We start from the raw sequence: 6,625 nt of genomic DNA, 5'->3' as shown, positions 1-6,625 counted from the left end.
CAACCATCCAGATTAATTTTTCCAAACTACAGTGTCTGTGGGGTCATTTTGCACTTCCTAAGGCTTCCACTAGATGTTAACAGTCTTTAGAACCTTGTTTCATGCTTCTACTGTTACTGGGGAGAGAATAAGAGCTGTCTCAACCAGTGGACTGCCTGAGACCTATGAGTTTTTACTGCGCCGGCACGCAGGGGCGCCGTTCCTTCTTTTTCCTCTGAAATGAATTCACTATTATCCGGTTGGAATATTATCGAATATTTATGTTAAAAAAACCCTAAGGATTGATTGTAAACATCGTTTGACATGTTTCTACGAACGGTAATGGAACATTTGGACTTTTCTAATCTGGTTTTGCGCTCGCGCATTTTGCCTTTGGATAGTGATCTGAACGCGTGAACAAAAGGAGGTATTTGGACATAAATATGGAGTTTATCGAACTAAACAAAAATGTCTTGTGGGAGTCCTGGGAGTGCATTCCGACGAAGATCAGCAAAGGTAAGTGAAGATTTATAATACTATTTCTGAGTTTTGTTGACTCCAGAACTTGGCAGGTATAGCTTGCTTTGATGGCTGAGCTCTGTACTCAGAATATTGAACGATGTGCTTTCGCCGTAAAGCTGTTTTGAAATCTGACACAGCGGTTGCATTAAGGAGAAGTGTATCTATAATTCTTTCAATAACTGTTGTACATTTTATCAACGTTTATGATGAGTATTTTTGTAAATTGATGTGCTCATTCACTGGAAGTTTTGGGTGGCAATACATTTTCTGAACATCACGCGCCAATGTAAAATGGGGGTTTTGGATATAAATATGAACTTTATCTAACAAAACATACATGTATTGTCTAACATTGAGTCCTGGAAGTGTCATCTGATGAAGATTGTCAAAGGTTAGTGAATATTTTAGCTGTACTTTTGTTTTCTGTGATGCATGTCCTTGCTTGGAAAATGGCTGTGTGGTTTTTCTTGTGAAGTTTATGTCCTAATATAATCTAATTTTATGCTTTCGCTGTAAAGCCTTTTTGAAATCGGACAATGTGGTTAGATTAACGAGAGTCTTATCTTAAAAATGGAATAAAATAGTTGATTGTTTGAGAAAATGAAATTATGAGATTTTTGTTGTTTTGTATTTCGCGCCATGCTATTTCACTGGCTGTTGAATAGTGTGTCCCGCAGGTGGGACGGTAGCGTCCCACGTAGCCCTGAGAAGTTAACATACACAGGACTTGCGGTTCTGAAAATTGACATTCAAACATGTTGAGGAAATCATCCCATTTTTTCTTGTCCCAGGTGACAGCCTTCATATTCCCATCAAACAGTTTTGTGATTTGATAGATGGTCTCGTTCAGGAATCTGACTTTGTCCTCAAACTACACAGGAAGATATAAAAAGAAGATTAGAAACAGTATAGGCTTTGGTTATGGCATCAATATAACATTGGGTCAAGACCGCCATACCAAAGCATATCAGAACATGATAAGTCATAATTCTAGTCTTTACCTCGGCATCATCTATGTGTCTGTAAAGTGATGTTGGGAAAGAAGACTTGGGCGTTCTGCTTTGTGATATCTCCTCCCTGGAAAACAATCAATATTTTATGTTATTAAGTCATGTGTCAAATACTTCAAGAGCAATCAAGACTGACATAAAGTATAGCTTATACTGCAAGGACAGTATTGGCCTAATAGCCTCTCGTGGTCGCTCTGTCATTATAGCCTAGCACCCTTTTACTATGGCTACTCAAATATAGATTACAGTCTTCTAACAGAAAGGCAAACTATTTTGCTTGGTTGATTGTTTTTCCAAATACATCCATTCAGTCTCCAATATACTGTAGTGTACTGATAACTCACCATCCACCATCTGGTTGACCAGGGAAAGGTATTCTGTGCTCAAGTGAAAGTAGTGGTTTCGGATCCAGTCACAGCAATGACACACGCTCTGCATTCTGCAAAGAATTAAAAAAATACTCGTCCAGCTCTGCATTGTATACAAAGTAAGTAGCAGTTTGCCTCACTCTTAGATTTCCAGTTGAGGTTGAACGTCTTGGCTTTGTTAAAGTGTATTTAACAAGTGACATCAACAAGGGATCATAGCTTTCACCTGGATTCACCTGGTCAGCAGTGGCGTGTATGCAAAGGAAAGCAATGCTTCCCCAAAAAATGTAGCTTTATTTTTTACAATAAAATACAAAAACGTATTGTTTGTCTCTCTGTGTTTATTAAGAGGCTGAATGTATCTCACCGGAGAAAGCATCCGAGGGAGCGAAACAGCAGTCCTCTGTCTCTCTACATATAGGCCATCTATCTGATGCTGTCTGGTCCAAACTAGTATGGCATTGTTGCATTGAAAGGAATGCAAGGGAAGCCAGCAAGCATTTGGCCTCCCTTGATAAACAAAAGTATAAAAACGTGTAGAGATAAACTGTGAATGGTCATGGCTCAACAACAAAAAAGTGTCAAGGGGGAACCCATCTTGGAATTTGGTGTCACTCCTATCAAATCACATTAAAAGCATAGGTCATTGAAAGAAACAATTTGAATTGTTGCATCTCCTTGTGTTGTTGTCCTCCTGTGGCTACCTAGCTAGCTAAAGTTGGCCCTTTCCTAAATTAGCCATGGATGAAGAAAGGGATTTCGACTTGTGGTTTTACTTAATTCTCTGTACAGGCAAGTGATTATAAAAGTGATTCTGATCCAAACATTAATTCATGCATTGTTGTGCCCCTGGCCTGAGAGGATGGAAGTTCAATATGTAGCTAGAAGTAGAAGGTTAATGTTAACTAGCTAACATTGCCTATAAATGGAAGATAGGCTAGGGAGCAAGCATTTTATCCAGGTAGCCTAGGACAAAAAAACATAAAAGCTTGTATTGTAAGACAAAGTTATAGACCGTTTCGTCAACATGAAAGAGAGGAGGATGGCATTGGCATTTCTCTACAAGTAGGGTGAGTCAACATGTCTTTCTACTTGCACAATCACACACACACACACACACAGAAATCATAACCTAGACAGCAACATCATATTTAGCTTACGTGGAATGGACTACATTGTGTTTGGTATCTTTTAATTGTCACTGTATTAAACTAAGCAGAGGTGATTTGATGATGTTGAAATGTTGAAGTTGAAATGGTGCTGGAATAGTGGAGGCAGCTCCTGTTATCTCTGAATATTTTCTTTGCACACTGTCTTTTTATTGGCTCAGTCTTTAGGCCTATATATCACGGTGGCGAGGCAAATTAAGGAACTGTTTATAGAGCAAACAAAGCAATTATCACAACACATAGGTTGTAATATGTTTTTTTTTCTGGCTTCCCCGGTGATTTTACCCATTCACCGCTACTGCTGGTCAGTCTACAATATGTAATGGAAGGGTCCTAATGTTTTGTACACTCAGTGTACTTCCTTGTTATACGATATCAGGGATATTTTTCCCTGTTCCCAAGAAAGCAAAGGTAACTGATCTAAATGACTATCGCCCCAGAGCACTCTCTTCTGTCATCATGAAGTGTTTTGAAAGGCTAGTTAAACTCTCTTGGGTAGGGGGCAGTATTTTCACGGCTGGACGAAAAACATACCCAAATTAAACGGCCTACTCCTCGGGCCCAGGAACTAGAATATTCATATTATTAGTAGATTTGGATAGAAAACACTCCGAAGTTTCTAAAACTGTTTGAATGATGTCTGAGTATAACAGAACTCATATGGCAGGCAAAAACCTGAAAAAAATCTAACCAGGAAGTGGGAAATCTGGCGCTTGTAGTCCTTTCAAGTCATTGCCTATCGAACACACAGTGACTTAGGGTTCATTTTGCACTTCCTAAGGCTTCCACTAGATGTCAACAGTCATTAGAAAGTTGTTTGAGGTGTCTATGGTGAACAGAGAGCGAACATAGGAAGTTGGAAGTTGTTGACTCAGGAAAGCACATGAGTTCATTGGCGTGCGTTCACGTGATGAGGTAGCTGTGTTCCAAAACGTTTTTCAAGACACTGGAATCGTCTGGTTGGAATATTATTGAAGTTCTAAGTTAAAAAGGCCCTAAAGATTTATGCTATTCAACGTTTGACATGTTTGAACGAACGTAAATATAACTTTTTTTTGACTTTTCGTCGTGACATTTTGGCCGCGTCTTCCTACACTTGGAGTAGCTTACTGAATGCGCAAACAACAAAGAGCTATTTGGACATATTTTATGGACTTTATCGAACAAAACAATATTTATTGTGGACCTGGGAATCCTGGAAGTGCCTTCTGATGAAGATCATCAAAGGTAAGTGAATATTTCTAATGCTATTTATGATTTTAGATTACTCCAAAATGGCGGGTATCTGTATTGCTTGATGTCTTTTTCTGAGCGCAGTACTCAGATTATTGCAAAGTGTGCTTTCCCCGTGAAGCTTTTTTGAAATCTGTCACAGCGGTTGCATAAAGGAGATGTTCATCTATAATTCTTTGAATAACAGTTTAATATTTTATCAATGTTTATGATGAGTATTTTTGTAAATTGTTGTGCTGATTCACCGTCAGTATTGGAGGCAAAATATTTTCAGAACATTACGCGCCAATGTTAAATGGGGTTTTTGGATATAAATATGAACTTGATCGAACAAAAAATGTATTGTGTAACATGATGTCCTAGGATTGTCATCTGATGAAGATCGTCAAAGGTTAGTGCATAATTTTAGCTGGTTTTCTGGTTTTTGTGACGCCTGTCCTTGCTTGGAAAATGGCTGTGTGGTTTTTCTTGTGTTGGAACTGTTCTAACATAATCTAACTTTAGGCTTTCGCCGTAAAGCCTTTTTGAAATCAGACAATGTGGTTACATTAAGGAGACGTGTATCTTTAAAATGGTGTCAAATAGTCATATGTTTGAGAGCTTTGAATTATGACATTTTGTGGTTTTGAATTTGGCGCTCTGATTTTTCACTGGCTGTTGAATAGTGTGAACCGTGGGTGGGACGGTATCATCCCACCTGCCCAAGAGAGGTTAAGGATCATCTCCACCATACCAGACACTCTACACCCACTGCAATTTGCATTCCACCCCAGTAGGTCCACGGATGATCCAATCGACACCGCACTGCACACTGCCCTATCCAATCTGGACAACAGGAATACCTATGTAAGAATGCTATTAATAGACTACAGCTCAGCCTTCAACAACACAGTGCTCTCCAATCACATCACTAAGCTCGGGGCCATGGGTCTGACTCAATCATCAAGTTTGCACACGACACAACAATGATAGGTCTGATGACCAACAACAACAAGACAGCCTACAGGGAGAAGGTGAGGGCCCTGGCTGAGTGGTTCCAGGAAAATAACCTCTCCCTCAAGGTCAACAAAACGTAGGAGCTGATCGTGGGCTTCAGGTGGCAGCAGAGGGAGCCGCCCCCATCCACATCGACGGGACCTCAGTGGAGAAGGTCAAAGCTTCAAGTTCCTCGGCATACACCTTACTTACAATCTGAAATGGTCCATCCATACAGTGTGTGGTGAAGAAGTTATTAAGTAACATAATGAAAATATCCCCATCAAAACCCGTCAGTTTCAGCTAGAGATATCTACGGCATCCAATCGATCTGCTGTGAACGGTGGCAGAGCTAGAGCATTGTTTGTCAGACCAAATTGGTCTTCTCACAAAACAAATTGGCCTTCTCACAAAAAAGTCTGTAGCGTCCAAATGGTTTGTTATATTAAATCAAATCAAACTTTATTTAGCATATGCGCCGAATACAACATGTGTTGACCATACCGCGAAATGCTTACTTACAAAACTTTAACCAACAATGCAGTTCAAGATAGAGTTAACAAAATATTGACCAAATAAACTTAATTAAAAAATACTAAAAATAATCACAACAAAATAACGAGGCTACAGTTGAAGTCGGAAGTTTACATACACTTAGGTTGGAGTCATTAAAAATTGTTTTTTAAACACTCCACAAATTTCTTGTTAACAAACTATAGTTTTGGCAAGTTGGTGATGACATCTACTTTGTGCATGACACAAGTAATTTTTCCAACAATTGTTTACGGACTGATTATTTCACTTCTAATTCACTGTTTCACAATTCCAGTGGGTCAGAAGTTTACATACACTAAGTTGACTGTGCCTTTAAACAGATTGGAAAATACCAGAAAATGATGTCATGGCTTTAGAAGCTTCTGATAGACTAATTGACATCATTTGAGTCAATTGGAGGTGTACCTGTGGATGGATTTCAAGGCCTACCTTCAAACTCAAACTGCTTGACGTCATGGGAAAATCAAAAGAAATCAGCCAAGACCTCAAAAAAAACTGTAGACCTTCACAAGTCTGGTTCATCCTTGGGAGCAATTTCCAAACGCCTGAAGGTACCACGTTCATCTGTACAAACAATAGTACGCAAGTATAAACACCATGGGACCACGCAGCCGTAATACCTCTCAGGAAGGAGACACGTTCTGTCTCCTAGAGATGAACCTACTTTGGTGCGAAAAGTGCAAATCAATCCCAGAACAACAGCAAAGGACCTTGTGAAGATGCTAGAGGAAACAGGTACAAAAGTATCTATATCCACAGTAAAACGAGTCCTATATCGACAAAACCTGAAAGGCCGCTCAGCAAGGAAGAAGCC

At 39.4% G+C, this 6,625-nt stretch overlaps 1 pseudogene; it reads right to left on the bottom strand.

Moving 5' to 3' along the window:
• Positions 1-1,212: 1,212 nt before the first annotated feature.
• Positions 1,213-1,991, bottom strand: LOC106593231 (interferon a3-like; annotated as a pseudogene).
• Positions 1,992-6,625: the final 4,634 nt, after the last annotated feature.

The sequence above is a fragment of the Salmo salar genome, chromosome ssa03 (genome assembly GCF_905237065.1).
Source record: "Salmo salar chromosome ssa03, Ssal_v3.1, whole genome shotgun sequence".
In the NCBI taxonomy this organism is placed as follows: domain Eukaryota; kingdom Metazoa; phylum Chordata; class Actinopteri; order Salmoniformes; family Salmonidae; genus Salmo; species Salmo salar.
The sequence above is the reverse complement of the archived record's forward strand: the minus strand, read 5'-3'. Positions and strand labels throughout refer to the sequence as shown.